Below are 21,710 nucleotides of genomic sequence, written 5' to 3'. Positions count from 1 at the left end.
TTATATAATATTTTCATATTATTGGGGTTAAAACATGAATATGAAACATATTTCCGTTCAGCCGTTTCCAGGCTGCATGTTTGCTTCATTTGAATCCAGTTTCTGATGTTTGTGCAGCTCTGGTCTTTCTATCTGCTGCTGTAAACGGCTCAGAGAGGAAATGATGCAACGAAACTTTTACTGATGATTTTAAATAAATATTTTAATTTCCTGGGATTTTCTGCTCAGCTTTCATTACACAATACATGTTTGCATAATAATATTAAATATTGACCTCTTTGAATTCTGCACTAAAAAATTTACCAAAAGTATAAAAAACAAATCTATTAATTAGTAAAAACGAGCAAAGACTCCAGAAATAAATTAAAACTGAATTAGACAAACAAAAAAAAAAACTGAATTAAATTTAAAAGTCCAAAACTGTTATAATTCTGGTTGTAACTTTATGTTACAGTAATGAGAGGCTAATAAATATCCAGATGACTTTTTCACAAAACCAGGTTTGCAGATTAATTTTCCAGATATTCTGGTTTAATTAAATCAATTCGGTTTCACTAAAGGTGATGTTGCCGTGGTGATTTATTCTGTGAAACTGGCCAGACCAGAATAACATCTGGATTAATCTTGATGCTTCATCTGTTCAGTCAGAGCTCACACCGATCAGAAACTGATCACTTTTCTTTTTGTGGTTTATAATTAATTCTCTAATGATCAGGGAACCATTTTGGTTTCATGTTTTTGTTTCTGTGCTGAATCTCAACCTGCAGCTTTCAGCCCAGAAATTATTCTGGGCTGCAAATTATTTTGTAAATAATCACTTTAATGTAAAGACGTGACTTTTAATGCAACTTAAGCATTTTTGATTAAAACTGTCATTATTTACCGAGTGACACTTTGACAGACTTTCTAAAGCAATCATGAGTCAGCATCACTCTTCACTTTAAAAATCTGTTTCCATTCCATTAAAAACCAGATGTTAAGTCTCACAGCGACACCTGCTGGTGGAGGACGGAACAACCAGACCTAAAACTTTTCCATTCAGTTCAAAGCTGAATTTATTTTATCTACACAAAATCTGAACAAAAAAGATCAAACTCTGAAACAGAAACACTTTCATCTTAATTTATTTCATAATAACTCGGTGGCTCAGTTACAATTCTCAAAACATCATAAATAATAAAACTTTCTGTACAAGTTCAGGAAAATAAATAAATTCATGAAGAACCTCATAATTCAAACTACAGATTCTTACAGTTTGTCCATAAAACAAATTAATGTTTTTATAAACTGAATGCATAGAGAATGTAAAGCTTTGAACATTCAGAAACACACAGCGTCAGATTTTATATCTGCAAAATGAAAAATGGAAACGTCTTAAAATAACAAAAATATTCAGATTTTAACCTCAATACAGAGGAAACAGGACCAGCGTGACAGGAAACACCATGAATAGAAAAAAAATCAATTTCTGAGGAAAAACTCACATTTTGAGATTCATCTCAGAAATGTACAAGAAAAAAAAATTCTCAGATTAAGTTCAGAAAGTTTGAGATTAATAAATATTCTAGGCAGAAGAAATTTAATTTCTGATTTTGAAAAGTCAAAAGTATGTGAAGACATTTCTGAGATTAATTTAATAAATTTGAGTTTGAATATTTAATATTTCAGAGATAACAGAATTTGAGTTTTTTGTAGAAACTTCCTTTTCTTGTATAATTGCTATAAAACAGCATCAGTGAAAATTTAAGTGAAAATTCAACTCATTTTTACATAAAACTAGAAATAAGTTAATGTTCTGTTTTTGTAGTGTTCAGCTCCTTTAGCTGATTCTTCTTACTTTGACTGGACCTCATGACTCAAGAATAATGCTGCAAATTTTCCATCTTCGCTCCTAAAATTCCTTCAAGTTCCAGAACTGTTTAAAATCCCAGCAGGACGTTGGATTCGGGTCGGAAATGAAACCTTGCAGTTGTGCGTTTGTTTGCATGACGGCGCGTTCAGATGCTAAGCTAATGCTTGTGTTTCTGCGCCGCTAGCAGCCTGGTCCGACTCTCAGCTCATTCAATAATTTATATTCCTATTAAAAACAGTTTCAGGTGAATAAATACTGGCAGGTTTGATTCACAGTCGGGACGTTTTAGCTGATGGATTTCAGTTTGGACCAGGGGTTCGTCCCGCGGACCTCCAGCGGCGGGTTGTTGGAGAAAATATGGTTGCAGAGCTCCTCCAGCGGCGGCTCGGGGTCAGAGGTCGCGAACTGAGCCGCCTCCTCCACCTCCTTACGGATCTGGATGTCGATTTCCTGAAACAGGAGAATTTTTCCATCACTTCCTGCAGGGTTTTCATATTTTCAGAGCATTTTTCCCAGTGAAACTGGAAACATGCTGCAGCATCTAAAGCAAAATAAAAACGTTCCGAGTCGTTGAGGTTTCTGGATTTCAAAATTTCCTGATTTTATGAGCAACAAAACAAAGGTTCCTGTTTCTCTACTTACAGAAAAGTTACGCAAGAACTGAACCAGAAAAGAAGAAACTTCACCAGAACCAATCGACCGACTGAGTTCACAAGATTAAAATGATCCACTAACTGATCATTTTGATCTAAATCCAGATGTTCAGGTGTTTTCAGCACACCTGAACATCTGGATGCCAAGGTGAAAGGTCAGCAGCAATCACCATATCGACCGTCTCCCTCCGGACGTAAACTCTGGGTTCTGGTTGCAATGATGGGACCAGCAAGACCAGAACAACGTTTATGAAAGTAAAAATGGCCGCCGCTGTCTATGGTTAATTATAATGTTGTTTAGCAACAGTAAACAGTAGCATGATGATCAGATCATAATCTGAGGGAAGCTTATTAACGAAAGTTTTATTTTATTTTAGTTGAAATTTTTTTTGACTGAAAAATCGGAATTGGCCGATCAAAATTAAATACTTTTACGAATTTTTCCCCTATTACTACGATTTCTCAAATAAAGACTTATACAAGATTTTTTTATTTTAATACAACTTCTCACATTATTAAGAATATTTTGCAGCTGCTCTGTTGTTCATAAACTTGTGCAGTGAAAAGGTAACTGTGTGTCCAAGACAACCCTCCCTACCTTCAGCTCCTCTGCAGACGCCATCTTGTTGCTGAGCAGTCGCTCCTTCAGCAGGGAGATCGGGTCGCTCTTACTGCGGACCTCCTGGATCTCCTCCCGGCTCCGGTAGCTGCACAGCGGCGCATGGTGAACAAAACAAACACACACGCAGAATCTCCGTGGATCCGAGACTCACCTGACGCCGGGGTCGCTCATGCTGTGTCCATGGTAACGGTAGGTCTGCAGCTCCATGATGATTGGCCCCTGGAAAACAAACAGGAAGTGATGTCACCGCGCCGGATAGCAGCAGAAGAAGAGCTGAACTCCCATTCAAATCTTAGATGCCCTTAAGGAAATTCAACCCTGGAGCACTGATTCGATGTCAATATTGTAAAACAATTGTTCTATGTTCTATAAAGCCCTTTATTGTTGTAAATGTATCTGTTTGTAATTAAGAGTGTTATATGTTGTTTATATTTGTTCTCTTTTTGCAATGAATATATATAAAAAAAAAAGAAGAAGAGCTGAGCTCACCTTCCCGGCTCTGCAGTGATCTGCAGCGAACTTCGCCGCCTCTCTGACGCAAAGCACGTCCATCCCGTCCACCTGCGGAGAAAACGGCGTCACTAACGCAGCGTCCCGCCCCGCAGCGTCCCGCCCCGCGCCATCACGGCAAACCCGAGCTTTCCTGGGGACTGTGTGCAGCATCATACATGAGCAGCGGCGGCGCTGGACGCATGCTCACACCTGCAGCTGCAGGGACGGCGCCGCAGCGCCGCGTCCCGATATAATCTAGGTCTGGAGGGCGGCGGCCACGGAGTACGGCCCGACGCCGCCGCTGCTGCCCGGGACCGCTATGCTAACACCATGCTAACATACTAACAACATGCTAACATACTAATACAATGCTAACTCAATGCTAACACCATGCTAACATACTAACACCATGCTGACACAATGCTAACATCATACTAACGCTATGCTAATGCCATGCTAACACAATGCTAGCGCTATGCTAATGCTATGCTAACACCAGGCTAACGCCCTGGTCTGAGCCTCACTCTGAGTCCGGGGATGAAGTCGCCCTCTTGTAGTAGTCGGTGCTGGCCGCCGCCCGCTCCACCGACGTCCCCATGCCGTACTTGTTGTTCTCACAGATGAAGACACAAGGCAGCTTCCAGAGGGCGGCCATGTTGAAGGACTCAAACAGCTGACCCTGATGACGTCACACAAGACGTTAAATGAACATCAGCTGCTAAAATAATCCAGGAACTGAACTCAACTGAATTAAATTAACTAATCTAGAACAGTTTTCATGTTCGTTACTCAGTTCCTCAAATTTCACACAAACCTGAACTCCCAGTTATTACATCGATTTTCAGACATTTTTCTGAACCAAAAAAATTATTAAAAATGTAAATTATTCTTTCCACAGAGTCTAAATGGTGAAAACAAAGGCAATTTAAAAGGAACATTAATAAACTGAACAAAATTATGAGGCCAGAATAAGAAATATTTAATTATGACAGTAAATATAAAATGTGGTAATATAACTTCTCTCATATTACTACAACTATTTTCACCTTTATGACTTTCGTAATCTTTTCCTGTTATTACTGCTGTTTTCTTGTACAACTTAATGCTATTATTATTTTTATTATTACGATTTTTCCTAATTCTACCATCATTCCTGACTTTTCATGTGTGGCTGTAAACACTTGTTCCTGTATGAATATTTCTGACCTCATATGAACCTGATCAAATCTGTGTTAAGTTCAGGTTTGTGCATCAAAGTCACGTTTTTCTTTTATAAACCTTTACAGTAAATTTAACACGACCTTCATGACCTCATCTGGGTTCTAGAAAAACAGGAAGTAGTTTTTTCCTCACCTGGTTGGCGGCTCCGTCGCCATACAGCGTCACACAGATCTGGTTGTTTCCTTGGTATTGGCAGGCCAGAGCGATGCCGGCGCCCAGCGGCACCTGGACGGGTCACACAGGTGACATCATCAGCCGATGACATCATCAGACAGGCGGAGGAGCCTCATGCTAACTTCCTGTAGCTACCTGAGCGCCCACGATGCCGTTGCCGCCGTAGAAGTGAGGCGCGTACATGTGCATGGAGCCGCCCTTCCCCTTGGCCACGCCCCCTTTGCGACCTGAACGGAGCAGATGGAACACGGCGTCAGCCACCAGACCCTGTCTGAACCGGGCAGAACCGGGCAGACCTGGGCTGACCCGGTCAGAACCGGGCAGACCCGGGCAGAACCGGGCAGACCCGGGTGGGTCGGCCGTCTCACCTGTGAGCTCGGCCAGGATCTCTTTGACGGAGACGCCGCGGGTGTAGGTGTAGCCGTGCGCTCGGTACGCCGTGATCAGGTGATCCGACGGGTCGATGGCGGCTTCGATTCCAGCAGCGCACGCTTCCTGTGGGCAGAGACGACGTGACTCCAACATCCAGAACCACAAGCTTCAAAAACATCCCCTCACATCATGGACTTTGACTAGGCCACAGCTAAACCTGTGGCTAAACAGTAAATGTGTCAATTTTTAAACAAAACCTGATTAATTAGTTCTAAGCTTGTGGCCCTTAGTTGTCATAGCAACACTCAAGATGGCCGTCAACTACGAAGTTTCTGGAACTGTGATGTCACATGAGAACTATGTTTAGGTTGGAAAGTGTTTTTCAACTCCTCCTACAGCCTTAAAGGTTATTACTGAAGTCAGACCAGATTGTTTCATTCACACCAGTTCTGTTTAATCCAGTTTAATCCAACTCCAGTTTGTTAATCTAGAAAGTTCAGTTGACGTCTGAACTCTAATTGAACTCTGGTCGTCTGCAAACCTCGGTCATGAACTCTGGATCAGTTCAAATGCATGTGAACACTAGGAAGTGGACTACAGCGCAGGGCATTCTGGGTAATACAACCAAAACAAACTAGCCTGATGCTGGCAGGAGAAATGCCTCATGGTGAGATGAAAATATGTCGCTAAAATCTGAGACCCTCCATTTTGTTTCCATTTGGTGAAGAAGGAAGTTTCTCTCAGCGTCTTCAGACGTTGTTGCATCATTTCCTTCAGTGGTTTTTGGTGCAGCGCCCCCCAGGTGGAGTGGAACAGGTTTTTCCAAATCATTTGGTTGTTTCGCAATGGAAACAGTCTGATGTACCTGCCCATCATAGAGGTGGCAGAAACCCCGGATGATCTTCTGCTTGTAGAGCTGGTCGGCTTTCAGCTCCATGCGCCGCACCGTCTGCATGGTTCGGTAATACTGCAGGCCCTGCTCCCGCGTTAGCTCCGCCTTCACAGGAGGCCCCGCCTCCAGCCGGTGCACGTCGCATTTCTGCAGCAGAGAAGAGACGATTTCACAACACAATCTGGTTTCCTCCTCTAGTTTGGTAAGTTACAGACGAGCCTGAAGTCAGAGGGCGATTGGCTCCTCACCTTGATGTCAAAGGTCGCCTGAGGAGTGAAGTTGGATAAGGAGCGGGAGGCGATGACTCTGGCGCCCTGAAACAGATCAGCGCTCCATTAGCTCATCGGATGACGGCAGGATTACAGATCAGAGCAAACGGATCGGCTGCACTGAGCAGCGCCAGGCTGCCTTCCTCTTCACAGTGGGGGAACTGGGACACGACAGACTGGACTGGACTGGGCTGGACTGGGTCGGACTGGACTGGGCCGGACTGGGCGGGTCCGGGTTTGGCTGCAGCTACACACCGATTGGGAGAACCAACAAATCCTCAGCCTTCAGTTTCTGTCCAGTTTGTTTGAAATAAAAATAAATAAATTTCTGAGAAGAACATTTAATGGTTTAATAATTCAAGAAAACTTTTAGAAAAATGAACATTTAGGCACATCTGTAGCTTGTCTTCTGTTAGACATTAAAAACATTTGGACAGTTTTCTTTAAAGAACCAGATATCATCAGTGGTGGCGTTCCACCAGGACGTCGGCTCGGACCATTTGTTTTCTCCAGCTTCCAGTGGCCAAAAAATATTAAATAAAACTAACAAAAACGGGTAAAAAGGTTTACAATATTCTTCCTATTTTTACCCCACATCTAGAATAATTGAATGTAAAAATCTTTATTGATTCTTTTTCCTCAACACAGCGACCGTTGTAACATTAATGTGGTCTCTAGCGCCCCCAACAGGTACTGAATGGTTTAATCAACAGTCCTGTCATCTGAAGGTTTTATTTGCTCCAAAAGAACTGAACCAGATCGATTCCAGCAGATTCATGAATCAATTTTAAGATGCCACTCGATCCCATTTAACTTAATTTACAGTTTTTCATAGAATAAATCATTTCATTTTCAAAACAAAAACTGCAGAACTGAGCAGCCATTTTGTTAAACTTGTGGTAAAATAAAACTCGTTTAAAATATTTAGTGATTTCAGACCAGCAGGGTTAATTTCTTAGTAATTAATGTTTCCAGTCATTGGTTCCCGGCCCAGTTAGTGAGCAGCCAGACAGAACAGGAGCTGCAGGAGGTTCTTACGGGTCGGTCGGTCCGGTCCGGCCGGCTGCTCACTAACTGGGCGGCGCCGCCTGCTGCTGCTGCTGGTACTGGTGGTGGTTTGGGTGGGAGCCGTCGGGCCTGTGGGGGAATGGGCGCCGCCGCTGGAGGAGACGTCAGATTGACGTATTCTGACAGGCCAATCAGCAGCTGGGGAACAAAGGAGCCAACCAATCAGAGCTGAGCACAGCCAGGGGGCGCTAGAGGCTACAGGTGAGGAAACTGGAGGCTAAAACAGAGAAACAAAATCTAGACACAAACAACTTCATTTATAATCCAGCTGGTATTTAATCTCTAATCTTTACTAATCTCAATTTTAAATCAACAATGAAAAACCCTCAAATCTAAATATTTCACAAAATACTGCAATGATCATCTCCTTTTCTCCTCATCTGTGATCCATCACTCTGGCCTGCAGCATTCTGGGTAATTTTATATTCATCTGCCCATTTGGCTAAATAACCAAAATAAATATTTAAACAATAATATATGGTGGAGCTTTATGTGATCATATAATGAAAGATTTTACTTGATGCTTTAGGCTGTTTGTCATTGAAACAATGATGTCATTAAAACAATGATGGCTGACAGGTTAAAACAAATGCTGCTGCAACGTTGCTCCAGACCACTAGAGGGCGCCGATCATCTGGGACCAAACTCTCAGTACAGACAGAATGTCCAGAAGAAAAGTTGGTTTATATTTAAGTAGTAAATTACTGACTCTATACTCCCCCCAGAGGTCTGGAGGACTTTATTAGCAGTCGGTGGAATTTTACATTTGTTTTTGGGAGTTTTCTATTGGAGCATTTTTCTTTTGCATTTGTTTTGTTGATTGTAAGTTTTAGCTTTTTCTTTTTTCTGATCATAGACTTCAAAATCTTACAAAACAATATAATAAGAAAAGTTTTTCCAAACTTTAGTAACATATAAATATTAACATTTATAAGATGCCAGTCATTCATTTAGAGCAATTATTTCTAAATAAAAAAAATTGGAAACATTTTTATCATTACTTCTGTGAAATAATTTTTAAATTATTGTAATTTCAGCCATCTTTGGAAACCAACTGGTTGCTGTTGAATAAATTACTGCGGTAATATTTAAGTAGTTAGCATAAAACAATCATAAGAAATATTTTTTAGAGGTGCACAGATTTTTTTTACATTTTTTATAACTGAATGACTAAAATCAGTTTCAGTCTCTCAGTGCCATTGAGTTAAAACCTGGAAACTAAACATAAAGAGGAAGAGGAAGGCAAATCTAAGTTAGAGGAATAAAAACAGTGGAGATAAACCTGATCACTGCAGAGGGGAGGAATGTGGGACCAAACGTCAGCTGCTGCTTACCTCCGACACGGTTTGCTCTCCCTACGGTTCAGGTGCCGGGATGGGGAGGAAGGAGAGGAAGAGGAGGGAGAGAAGCAACAAATGAATGGGAGGTTGATCAGTTTGTGAAGGCTGAAGGCGGCAGAGCAGGAAGAGGAGAGAAAACTGGAGGGAAAAAGCAACAACAAGGTTCCTACAGTCAGACTGTGTTTGTTTGTGTTTTAAGGTTCAAAGGTCAAAATTAGCATCAGAATTAAACCCAACTGAAGTTTGGGTTCATTTCCAGAGTCTGTAGGAACCTGCTGTCCCTGAACGCCCCATAAGGTTAACCTTTACATGCTGCGTTCAGGTTCACTACTGATAGAGATGCAATGATTGAGTGGAAAGTTATTTATTCATAACTTCCAAATAATCAGCTTCATAAATAACCTAGAGGAAGGAGGTCAAGGTTATCCATCTGGATGAATATTAAACATGCCTCTAGAGAATCAGACATATTCAAGTTTCTAAACTTAAAACTTTAAAAATCTACAGATTAATAAATGATCTAATGTGGAATAGTTTACAATAATAAAGCAGCTCAGGATGAAACAAGTTAACAAATCTTTATAATGAAACTTCATTATTCAGTTCAGCATCCAGAGCAACATCAGCTGACAAAAGATCATTTAATCAACTGGATGTTTCCAACCATAAACTGAAGTTTCATTCAACATTTCAGTAGATTTTCTTTGTGAAAAGAAGATTATATGATTCAAGCTCCTAAAAGTTTAGCTGCATTTTGAGCAACAAGCTTCACTGATGGTTAAATCAGAGCATCTTCATCAGGACAAGCTGCTTAGAGGAAGGAAACCACCACAAACACAGAGAATTATTCACACAGAAAACATCTAAAACCCACCAAGTTACCCTGACATAAAGCACGTGTTCAGAAAGCAACATCCGAGCAGAAATAGCGTCACATAACCACAGGAAGACATTAGCTGCTGCTAGCAAGGTCAGCTACCGGTTAGTATGAACCGGTTCCGTCCGGATCCTCCGAACTAGAGTAGAACCACTCACCGCACTCCTCCCTGTGATCCGGCACAGAGCGTTTGAAATGATCGCCATCATGGTTTTCATCCTAGTGAAGGACGCGGTGACTGCTGACAGGATTAACTGCTGCTGCTAGCGGCTAATGTCCGCGTTCTTACCGTCCGACTGGAACAGGGGGCTTTAAATAAAGGTTCCGAACTAAGTAAAGTGGGAAGACGATTTATTTTTTAACATCCACAACTTCAATCTACACATAGATGGATAAAACAAGAAATCTGACGTTTCATAAGCAGAAAGGACCAGAATGAGCTTTGGTTCCATAAAGCTCCAAACGACCGGTTTATTTGGGCCACTGTAAACATGAAAAAGGAATACATTTCTAAAAATGTTCTGGAATTTGTTTTTTTACATTTAGAGCTCAAAAGTCAAATATTTGAGAGAGAAAAAATCTATTTCTTTCATTAGATTCAGAAATTTTTAAGAAAAAAAACCATGGACATTTTCTGAGCTTGAAAAGTCAAAAATGTTTGACTTAGAAAATCTCTAAAAGACAAAAACTGACTTTATGAGCTCAGAAAATTTACCTTTTTTTCTAGAAAATATGTAAAATAATTCTAAAATGTTTTTTTATTTTTTCTAGAAAATGTAAAATTTTTGTGGGTCAAAACATTTCTGAGGTTAATCATAAAACTTCTGACTTTTCTTTAAATGGAAATTTACTCCTTTTATTTTTTCCATCTACAATAACTAACTTATCGATCTTAACCACACTGTCTGGGTCATATTTGTCAATGTTTTGTTTTTTAACAGGGACACAGAACAACCCAAATAAAAACAAAACATTGCAAAATTTTATAATTCGCCATAGTAAGTAGGTCAAAGAGCCGCTCGTAGCTGCAGATTCCTGACGTTTCTGATGAAAACACATAAACTACCAATCAAAAGTAAAAATACTGAAAGGAAAAATTAACAAAAAATAGAACAAAATTATTTTGGATAAATGTCACAATAATGTGATTTTAACAATCAAGAGGAAAGAAGCACTGTTTAAGACAAAATTAAAAACAGGAACGACTGTAAATGAGCTAAATATAAATTTATTCTTTGCATTAAATCAACACATGCAGAAACAAAGTGCCGTGATCCGTCAGTTTAGCATAATAAATGTAGATAATTCATGATAGTTATGTGTTTCTATAGGTGAGACGCCACTAAATGTTTTGGTTTATAAAAAATACTAACAAAAGCGTAAACGTTTGTAAAACTTTGGCATGAAATATTTTAATTTCATTCGTTGTTTGTCATGAAAGCTTCCTGTGGTTTGGTTCCGACCCGTCAGGACTCCACGGTTTGGTTAAAGTGTCTTTTCCCGTCCAGATAGAGCATCGACTCTGGAAAACAAACAAACTCCAGTCAAATCTGTGAGGAAGCAGCCAGTAAGACCAGAACCAGAACCAGAACCAGAGCCAGAACCAGAACCAGAACCAGAGCCAGAACCAGAGCCAGAACCAGAACCAGAACCGGCTCACCTCCGTACGTCCGGGGAACGATGCTGGGAACGTCGCGGTCCGAAGCGAAGGTGTAGTGGAAGATGTTGGTGGTGCTGTGCTGCCGGGTCAGCGGGTCAAACACCTCGCTGTGAACTCTGACCTGGATGTACTTCCCTGGGTGTAGCAGACCTGAAACACAGGAACAAAAACTAATAATTACGACTCAATTATAAAGATTTTCTGACAGAAATCTGTAATGAAATCACAGATTTAAATGATGCAACTTTGGAAAAATTTTCAATATTTTCCCCTCAAATTTATTCCAAAATCTCTAAATAGAAGAATAATGGAAAAAAAAACTTTTACACATCTTTCTTTTCTTTAAAGTACTTGAAAAGCTCAATTTCTGTTGCTAATCATTTCAATCACATCAAGCCAGGCTGATATGCATCAGAAATATGAAACGCTGCCACCTGCAGGTGGGAGTTAGCAACAAATACCCAACGGTTTTTACCATTTTGGGGAAAATTTGCAATAAATGTACAATTATACTTTACCATGATGGCATGTAAGATGTTTAAATCCCAGACAAGCCCCCAACGTTTATGACCCAAATCAACGGCCACAACAACAAAGATAAACATGAGTTTATAAAACATAAATGTAGCTTTTTATGTTGCTTTTGGTGAAAGACAGAAGGAGGTTCTGCTTTGCAAAAGCACAAAATCTTAAAGTAGTTCAGTCTTGTTTAAATATATGAAACCTTTCAATAACATTTCATCAAATGTAGGAGATTTTCTTTAGGTCAATAATTCCTTAATATTGTGGAAAAGGTTCTAGTTCCACTGATAGATTATTTTACTTAAACATGGGAAAATGTTTTGCTATAAATTAAATAATCTTCCAGTTGAACTAATATTTTTTCAGCAACATTAAGAAAATATTAACTTAAGTTTCTCCATCTTGATGAAACATCAACTTAGTTTCATCTTATTTCAACTGAACAAAGATATTTACTTTAGAAACTAAACAAAATACTTGGTAATATTTTGTGTTTTTGCAACGTTGACCTAAAAATAAGTTTTTTATTTTTATGCTTTTCTTGTTAATATTTAAATGCAGATTTAATCAACCACCTTGTCATGTCTTTAACATCCATACAGACTGAAAATGCAGATTAGGATTAACCCTAACCCTAAAACCTCTTTAGCGTTGCACGTCTGACCTGCGATGAGAGCATCAGCAAACGATCCGATCTCGACGGGTTTCTGGAACAGAATATCATCCACGGCCACCAGACTGGGTCGGCATCCTCTGCAGCACAGAGAGCAGCGTCAGGCCTGAACTCTAACATCTGAGCGTTGTCTGCTCTGATGTCAGTGAGTCTCTCACCCGAAGGAGCAGGCGTTGGCCCAGCCCAACTCGTAAGCTTTCCTCATGAGAAAACCTCCGAAAATCCTGTTGAAGATGTTCCTCTGCTGCTCAAAACACAAACAGCTGGAGGTTAGAAAACCTATTCCAGACTAAACCTTTCACACTTCAACTCAGGATTATCTCTGTTCTCTCAATCAAAGGGTGTTCAAAGTAGGGGCCGGGGGCCATTTGTGGCCCCTGGACTGATTTTTTGCGGTCTATTGACACAATCCAAATTAGAAAAAATATATTTTTCAAAAATAAACCTCTTAAAATGGACACATTGTGCATGTGTTGTGTCTCACCTGAGGGTGGCAGATCTCCAGGCCTTTCAGTTTAGCGTCTTCCATCCAGACGGAGTTGGGAGGCAAAACTCTGCTGCGGAAACTAACTGTGCTGAAACCGACATAAAGCAGCGTGAAGAACAAATAAAATCAACACCAAACGTTCAAAATAAAGACGGGAGAAAAACTTCTGGTCGTACTTTGCATCCAGAGTGTTGAGGAACAGATCATGGATGATTTTCTGCTTTCGTTTGTGGGAGCGACTTTCAGCAGAGACGCCGTGCTCAGCTCCACACGACGGGATTATTAGCTGGACAGAAGAAGAAGAAGAAGAAGAAGAAGAGAGCGGGGTGAGAGTTCGTCCAGCAGGTCAGAAGTTCACCTGAAGGATTCACACCTTCTCCTTCCTGCAGAAGTTTCTCTTCCTCTGGACCTTCAGGCGCCAGCGGATTCACAAACGCCGCTCTGCAAACAGGAGAACAATCAGCTGGGTTAAGGGAAGATTTATACTTTTGTTTTAAGACACAGAAAATTTTGTTTGCTGGAAAAAACACTTGAAATTATTATTTTCAGAAACTTTCAGAGAAAACTTGGAAATGTTTCAGCTTGAAAAGTCAAATATTAGCTACAAAAAGCTCTAAAATTTTAAGATTATTTTCAGAAACGTTGTGAGAAAAAAAAACCTAGACATTTATTGATCTGAGGGTTTGAAAATTTGCAAGAAGTCACACAACGCTCTGAAAATGTCAAGGTAAATAAACCTGCCACAACAAAATCTAAAGGCCTTTGATTAATGTATTTAAGTTTCATTTGACATATTTAAGAGTTTATATAATGATCTAGATTATCCACCAGAAATCGACGTCATTCTGATTCCGTCTCATTTTGTTTGTTGATTGGTTGAAATTGTACCAGAGGAATTGAGTTCAATGGGAGAATCCCAGATGGAGCAGAGAAGTGAGATGAGAATCAAACTGCATAAGAAAGCAAAGGCCAAGCTAAGTAATGATGCTAATTATGCTATAAATCGTAGGAATTTGACACTTCTGAGCTTCATTTTTGACAGTTTTTAAAAGGTTTAATGTGTATACAGGAAGGAGAGCAGCTGTTGGGTTAGTACCTCTTGTTGCCCGGATCTCGGGCCACCATCACAAACGTAGCGTCCAGAACCGGGGCGTACGCTCCGTCCCGGTACTGCAGGAGGAGAAAAAACGTCTAACAAAACCTTCATTTACTTCCTTCGGGATTTTACCACATCGTATTAGAGCCACCAGAGATAAAAACGAATCAAATTTCCACCAAAAAACTCAGTTGGTTGAGTCAAAATTTGTAAGAGAAAAAAAAACATAATTATGATCTCAGAACTCGTCAAGAACATTTCTGAGCTGAAAACGTTGCAAATATTCTAGAAAAACATGTTGTGATTCGTCTTGGACACATTCTAGAAAAAACTTTGAAAAAATTGTAAACTTTTCAAACTCAGAAATTTTGACAATTTTCCTGAAACATTTTTGAGATTAATTTCAATATTTCAGTTTTATTTTTTTTTTGACTTTTCACATTTTTTTCTAGACAATTTCTGAGATTTTTTGTGCAAACTTTCCTCCATCATGGCTCTAATGTGCCGTTGGACTCAGATCCCAGAAAAACAGTCAAAGTTCAACGAAGAATCTCAGAGAACCGGTTCAGAACCAGACCAGAACCGGGTCGGTCGGCGTTCACCTGTGACATGTGCATCTTGGCCTCGATGGACGACCTCCCGACCCAGGTCACCTGACCCGTGAACTTGATGTCGCAGTCGGGGTAGACGACTTGCTGCCTCATGTCTGCAACATGAAAACCAAACGTCAGAACCCGACCCGACAGAACCGGCAGCGACGCGGACGGAACCGCCGACTCGTACCGATCTTATCCACCAGCGCCGTGACGATGGAGAGCGGCGAACGCTTCAGCGCCGGGTTGTAGGTGTGAGAGTAAGAAATGAGGACTGAGGAGGAGGAGGAAACGTTTCAGTCTCTCATTTTAAAAAATATACATATAATATTTATCATTGTTGCTTATTTTTACCTGCCAGGCTGTCCAGGTCCTCCAGGATCCTCCCAAACCTGATCAGAGACACAGAGGTCAGAGGTCAGAGGAGCAATAGCAGGAAGTGGGGGCTGGCGCTGCGCTACCTGACGGTGTTGTGGTAGGTCAGGTATTTCTCCCGCAGCGCCGGCTCCGACCCCAGAGGCAGGTGAACCTCCAGGAAGCTGTCCTTCATCCGCTTGGCGGGAAGCTCTTCCTGAGACCTGACCAACATGGACGACAGGGACACGCGCTCCGCCATGGCCTGCTGGTGGTCGCTACAGCGACAGAGAAACAGAGGACAGCGTTTCACTCTTTACTTTAACAGACAAACCGAGACTACAGGCTTTTATTTTGGTAAGCTACTTGTTAAGGTCGCCATGGCAACAAAAAAAAGGATGAAAATTTTAGCTTCAGTCGTCAAGGAAACAAAGTGATTAACAGCAATTAAAGTTTAGTAACTTGAAATGTTTATAGACCAAAAATCTGATTGTTTTAATAAAAAATGTTTCTTATTGCATTTAAAGGTATATAACATTTAATGATATTTAAAATATTAAATAAAGAGATAAATAACATTTATATATTAAACTGCGATTTTAGTTTAAGTTAAACATTAATGTTTATTAAAAAAATGGATTTTAGGCAACAATAACACAGTAAAGAAAAAACATTGAAATTATGTTAATAAAATGTCATTTAAAACTCTTTCTACACATCTTGAGTATCTTTTCCTGTCTAATAATTACGACAAAAAAGAAAAGAAATGAGCTCAAAGAAAATCAGAGTTCAGCGTCGACCAGTAAAATAACTGATTTACCTCCAGTTTGTTGAAGCTCCAACTATTTCCCTCAGCCTGTTTCGCACTGAAACAAGAGAAAACAGTCAGATTTGTTTCCCAGAGCGACGATGAAGAGGAATGAAGGACTGCAGAAGATTTCACTGTTTCTCCACTAAACCAGCCAGAAACTAAAAACTACAGACAGGAAGGAGAAAAACAGCTTAAAACGCTGAAAAAAGAGGATTAAAAGAGACGCTGTGGTTAAAAAGCAGCCCTGAAATCAGACGAGTTTCAAAAAAATGGAAAAAAACAACAAGCAGGAGGAATTAAGAGTAAAATGAAAATGACCTGAATTAAACTCAGGAGGTTCAGATATTAGGATTGGTTTAAATTTACCATTTGAAACATGTAAAAGTGGATTTCCTGCAAAAAGAAAACAAGATAAAAACTCATTAAACATCCAGAGAAACTAAAAACAACTCAAATTAATTTTTACTTCAACTCAGGAATGTTTAGATAATTAGTTTGATCTGGAGAAAAATTACATATGATTGAAAATAAAGTAATGATGTTCATTATATTATTATGATTCATTACATCGTTATAACCATTAATAATATTGAACACATTTCTGCACTGCTGTATTTGCACTGCATTTAAAAATTACATTGTTTTTGTCTATTTACTTGAATAGAAGTGCAGTTTTATTGAAAAAGTCACTTATAATTGTTTTATTCATGTGAAACTTTGATAGTTTGCAATCGATGATGGTCAACAAATATAAATTGATGCTCAAAATGTAAAAATGTATCAATTTAAAATCAATTCTGAAGCATAAAACCAGCAGAGCGTCAATACTTTTTACTGTTCATAGTTTTCAAGGCAACAATTTCATAAACTCTTAGGAAAATATGATCTTGAAGAAGATCTGTGTCTGCAGACTCACCCTGGTCCATGTCGGGAGCCAGGCCGCGTCTGGATGCTGCAGCCGAGCAGAAAGATCTGCAGGGCAGGGAGGCAGCAGGCCTCAGAGAGAGCAACCTGGAGAGGCAGCAAAATAAAGCAAAACATCAACAAAAACATAAATAAAACATCAACAAAACATCAATAAAACATCAACAAAACAACAAAACATCAACAAAACATCAACAAAACATCAACAAAACATCAACAAAACATCAATAAAACATCAATAAAACATCAACAAAACATCAACAAAACATCAATAAAACATCAATAAAACATCAACAAAACATCAACAAAACATCAACAAAACATCAACAAAACAGCAAAACATCAGCAAAACATCAACAAAACATCAACAAAACATCAACAAAACATCAGCAAAACATCAACAAAACATCAACAAAACATCAATAAAACATCAGCAAAACATCAATAAAACATCAGCAAAACATCAACAAAACATCAGCAAAACATCAACAAAACATCAGCAAAACATCAACAAAACATCAATAAAACATCAATAAAACATCAGCAAAACATCAATAAAACATCAGCAAAACATCAACAAAACATCAGCAAAACATCAACAAAACATCAGCAAAACATCAACAAAACATCAACAAAACATCAACAAAACATCAGCAAAACATCAATAAAACATCAGCAAAACATCAACAAAACATCAATAAAACATCAACAAAACATCAGCAAAACATCAACAAAACATCAGCAAAACATCAACAAAACATCAATAAAACATCAACAAAACATCAACAAAACATCAATAAAAACATCAACAAAACATCAGCAAAACATCAACAAAACATCAGCAAAACATCAACAAAACATCAACAAAACATCAATAAAACATCAACAAAACATCAACAAAACATCAACAAAACATCAGCAAAACATCAACAAAACATCAATAAAACATCAACAAAACATCAATAAAACATCAATAAAACATCAGCAAAACATCAACAAAACATCAGCAAAACATCAACAAAACATCAACAAAACATCAGCAAAACATCAACAAAACATCAACAAAACATCAACAAAACATCAGCAAAACATCAACAAAACATCAGCAAAACATCAACAAAACATCAATAAAACATCAACAAAACATCAACAAAACATCAACAAAACATCAGCAAAACATCAACAAAACATCAACAAAACATCAACAAAACATCAATAAAACATCAGCAAAACATCAACAAAACATCAACAAAACATCAGCAAAACATCAACAAAACATCAGCAAAACATCAGCAAAACATCAACAAAACATCAACAAAACATCAGCAAAAGATCAACAAAACATCAACAAACATCAATAAAAACATCAATAAAACATCAGCAAAACATCAAAACATCAGCAAAACATCAACAAAACATCAACAAAACATCAGCAAAACATCAACAAAACATCAACAAAACATCAACAAAACATCAGCAAAACATCAACAAAACATCAACAAAACATCAGCAAAACATCAACAAAACATCAATAAAACATCAACAAAACATCAACAAAACATCAACAAAACATCAACAAAACATCAACAAAACATCAACAAAACATCAATAAAACATCAACAAAACATCAACAAAACATCAACAAAACATCAGCAAAACATCAACAAAACATCAATAAAAACATCAACAAAACATCAATAAAACATCAATAAAACATCAGCAAAACATCAACAAAACATCAGCAAAACATCAACAAAACATCAACAAAACATCAGCAAAACATCAACAAAACATCAACAAAACATCAACAAAACATCAGCAAAACATCAACAAAACATCAACAAAACATCAGCAAAAACATCAACAAAACATCAATAAAACATCAACAAAACATCAACAAAACATCAACAAAACATCAGCAAAACATCAACAAAACATCAACAAAACATCAACAAAACATCAATAAAACATCAATAAAACATCAGCAAAACATCAACAAAACATCAATAAAACATCAGCAAAACATCAACAAAACATCAGCAAAACATCAGCAAAACATCAACAAAACATCAACAAAACATCAGCAAAACATCAACAAAACATCAACAAAACATCAGCAAAACATCAGCAAAACATCAACAAAACATCAACAAAACATCAGCAAAACATCAACAAAACATCAACAAAACATCAGCAAAACATCAACAAAACATCAACAAAACATCAAAAAAACATCAACAAAACATCAACAAAACATCAATAAAACATCAACAAAACATCAGCAAAACATCAACAAAACATCAGCAAAACATCAACAAAACATCAACAAAACATCAATAAAACATCAACAAAACATCAACAAAACATCAACAAAAACATCAGCAAAACATCAACAAAACATCAATAAAACATCAGCAAAACATCAACAAAACATCAATAAAACATCAACAAAACATCAGCAAAACATCAACAAAACATCAATAAAACATCAGCAAAACATCAACAAAACATCAGCAAAACATCAACAAAACATCAGCAAAACATCAACAAAACATCAACAAAACATCAGCAAAACATCAACAAAACATCAACAAAACATCAATAAAACATCAACAAAACATCAACAAAACATCAGCAAAACATCAACAAAACATCAATAAAACATCAACAAAACATCAACAAAACATCAACAAAACATCAACAAAACATCAACCACAACTCACACATTCTCCCCTTTAAATCATCACAGCTTCGTTTCAAAACTACACTTTGTATTTAATGGAGTTATATTTGTTTCACTGAAGTTTAACAAAGTAACGCAGCAGGGAGCGAATAGAAAATATGAGTAAAGAATTTATTTAATGGGCTGAAAGGTTCTGCTGGTCTCGGTTCTGGAGACACTCCTTTTTTATGAACGCCTCCGCCCAGACTTCACTGACTTCTTCTTGATAGAAATACATCAACATTAATACAGAAATACATCATCATTAATCCCAGAAATTAGGTAAATAATCTCCGCTACATCCAGTTCATTAGGCTGTAATCAGCCCAGAGAGACAGTCAGCCCGGCGGTGAAGGAGCTAGAAATCCGCAGCGGAAGCGTTAAAACTGGTTTTAAATCGGAACCAACCTCGGTGAGAACATGATGTAGTCTGAGCTCACAGCGGAACCGGTTTCTGGGTCCGAACTGAGCAACGAACAGAAGAGAAACCGGACAGAAACCAGGCTTTCTCTGGAGGACGCTGCGCTGCGCTGCGACGCCGAACACTCGGCATAAAAACATCTACTTCCGGGTTCATACGTCATCACGTTCCCATTAAAATGACGCATGACGCGTCACTGCACAGCAAGGGGTTTTTATGCCCTGAGTACTGTCTGCCAGGCACCTCTAGCGAGATAACCCACGTTCTACTTCGTCTATTGATCTGCATTATTGTTGTAACTTGCAGTGTTTCTATTTTTATGCTTTCACAACTATTATCTTTAATGATTCACACTAACATCCTGGATTAACTCATCTTCAAATATTACTTTTTATTAAATAGTAATTTTAAATCAAAAAATAACTTTAGAAAATAAGTGACTCATAAAAATATGATAATATAAAATAGTTTTCTTCATATAATTTAATTCCAATAATCAAACAGATATTTTGATATTTTAAATAACTGTTAGTGTGGCTACAGTTGCTAAAACTATTGTCTTCACCTCAGTAATGAAGAGGCTGCTGAGTTGCAGAGCTCCTCCAGTGACACAGTGCTGCTTCCTAAATGCACATTATCACAGATCCTCCCCCTCAGCAGCCATTAGACTCTAGAATCATCACTGCTCCCAACAAAATCTAAATGTTTACATCCCTGCTGGCACCTGCAGAGGTTTTACCATTTCAACTGATATTCCTGTAGCTGTTTATCGGTTACATGTTCATTTGAATCTAAAAAGAAAATGCTACTTTTAACTTGCCCTGATTACACAGTGAGTTGCTTAATATAACAACATGCATTTTCCATTTACCTTTAACTTGATGCTGCACTAAAATTTCCCACTGTGGGACAATAATGGATATTTATATTTCTAAAGGAACATAATCATATATAACATAGGAAACTCATTGTGAACTAAACAGGTTTCTGAACTTTAAATGCGACATTGATTTCAGCATCAATTATATTCAATAAATTAGAACATGTGTCCCAATTAGTCTCATTTGTTGGATTAAAAGGACCTTTTGAAAATATTAAAATTTAAGCAGGTGTGAAAAGTAAGTATTAAAAGTATGAAACAAACTTTTCATACTTTTAGTACATTAGTTATTTTCTATAATATTCAGACTCTGAACTGGGATTATCTCTTATTTGGGAAAAAATATAAAAAAGGCCTTCAGAGGGTATCATCAGTATCATCAGCTCATATTTATTTGAGTTGTTTTTGTGACCTTAAAAAGTTTCAACTGATTCAAAAAGATTTAGAGTAACAACCAGTGAAAGATACAGAAAACACCAACGTCTGGTTACACATTCACTTCTAACCGTCTTGTATTCATGAATTATCAGAATCCTTGCTGTGACCTCAGTCCAACCCTCATGGTTTCCCTTCTGGGAGGGATGGAAAATTCCTCTTCTTGCCTCTGTGGTCAGTAACAGCTGCTGTCCTCCAATTAATTACAATTTAATAACATTTGGAAGCACTAAAACATAGTTTTCAAGCTATGTATTCATTTCTGCAGTAAATAAATTTGAATGATTCGATGTAGATACG

At 38.2% G+C, this 21,710-nt stretch overlaps 2 pseudogenes; both read right to left on the bottom strand.

The window, feature by feature from the left end:
* Nucleotides 1-1,131: 1,131 nt before the first annotated feature.
* LOC129354398 (pyruvate dehydrogenase E1 component subunit alpha, mitochondrial-like) lies at nucleotides 1,132-10,108 on the bottom strand (annotated as a pseudogene).
* Nucleotides 10,109-11,044: 936 nt separating this feature from the next.
* On the bottom strand, nucleotides 11,045-20,147 carry LOC129354389 (acyl-coenzyme A thioesterase 9, mitochondrial-like; annotated as a pseudogene).
* Between the last annotated feature and the right edge of the window lie 1,563 nt (nucleotides 20,148-21,710).

The sequence above is a fragment of the Poeciliopsis prolifica genome, unplaced genomic scaffold, assembly GCF_027474105.1.
Source record: "Poeciliopsis prolifica strain line A6 unplaced genomic scaffold, Auburn_PproV2 SCAFFOLD109, whole genome shotgun sequence".
In the NCBI taxonomy this organism is placed as follows: Eukaryota; Metazoa; Chordata; class Actinopteri; order Cyprinodontiformes; family Poeciliidae; genus Poeciliopsis; species Poeciliopsis prolifica.
Note: the sequence above shows the minus strand (reverse complement) of the source record. Positions and strands in the feature narration are given on the sequence as shown.